The 1,035-nt window shown below is 75.8% G+C and overlaps 1 protein-coding gene across 1 annotated transcript in view; it reads right to left on the bottom strand.

Moving 5' to 3' along the window:
- The window catches only part of DIRAS1 (DIRAS family GTPase 1), a 7,897-nt gene that overhangs the window by 4,077 nt on the left and 2,785 nt on the right, over positions 1-1,035 (bottom strand). The gene's annotated exons all lie outside the window — the stretch shown is intronic.

Below are 1,035 nucleotides of genomic sequence, written 5' to 3'. Positions count from 1 at the left end.
GCCCCGAGCGGCCGCGTGTCCGCGGAGGGGGACAGGGACACGCAGGCACGGATAGGGACGCACGGAAGCGACACACATGGACGGGGCCACAGACAGATACACAGAGAGGGACACACGGACAGGGCCACGGGCACAGCCTGGGACACCCGGGTGGGGGGGACAGGGACACGGACAGGCAGATGGGGACGGACAGAGGGACACAGACATAGGAACGCAGGTGGACACAGACAGGGACAAACAGGGACGTGGAACACGGACAGTCACACAGACGCAGGGACACACGAACGGGGACAGACAGGTGCACGCAGGCACGCTCACACACGTGCGGGAACACGCGGTGGAGCCAGGGCAGCGGGGGGGGGGGGGGGGGGGGGGGGGGGCGGCAGCGGCCTCGGAGGCAGCAGGGTCGGGGGACGCGCTCTCCCCCGCGCTGCCAGCCGGCCGCACCAGCGCCGGTGCCCCACGAACGTGCACACGCGTGCACAAGCGTGCGCGCGTGTGCACGGCTGGTCGGTACCCTGCACACGGCCGTCCCGAGGGGCCCCGAGCTGCCAGCGCCCGCAGGCGCCCGGGGTCCGCGYCCGCGCTCCGGCCGCCCGCGGAGGGAGCGGCGCCAGCAGACCCCGAGGGCCCGGGGAGGGGCTGCTTCTCCCGGCAGCGCCCGGCCCACGCGAGGGGAAGGCGCCAGGGACCCCCGCGCCGCCCGGCAGCACCGGCTCCTGCCCTGTCCCCCGGCGCAGGCTAAGCCCCAGGGCTGCTGCCGGGGCAGCTTAGAGGGACCGGCCCCAGGGCTGGCGGCCCCGGCGGAGCCGCTCTGCCCTCCCCGGACGAGCCGCCCCCTGCGCTCCGGGGCCCCAGGAGCCTCGGAGCCTCCTTTTCCGGAGGAAAATTCGCTTTCCCCTGGACCGTGAGCAGCAGCAGGAGCCGGGCCGGCCGCGGCCGCAGGGCCCCCGCCCGGCTCGGTGCTCCCGCGCGTCCCGCCGGCGCCGAGCTCCCGGCACGGTTGGGCTCCGCTGGTGCCGGAGGTGGCGGCCG

This window comes from Rhea americana, unplaced genomic scaffold, assembly GCF_003343005.1.
Source record: "Rhea americana isolate MKP2758 unplaced genomic scaffold, rheAme1 scaffold_341, whole genome shotgun sequence".
NCBI classification, from domain to species: Eukaryota; Metazoa; Chordata; class Aves; order Rheiformes; family Rheidae; genus Rhea; species Rhea americana.
The sequence above is the reverse complement of the archived record's forward strand: the minus strand, read 5'-3'. Positions and strand labels throughout refer to the sequence as shown.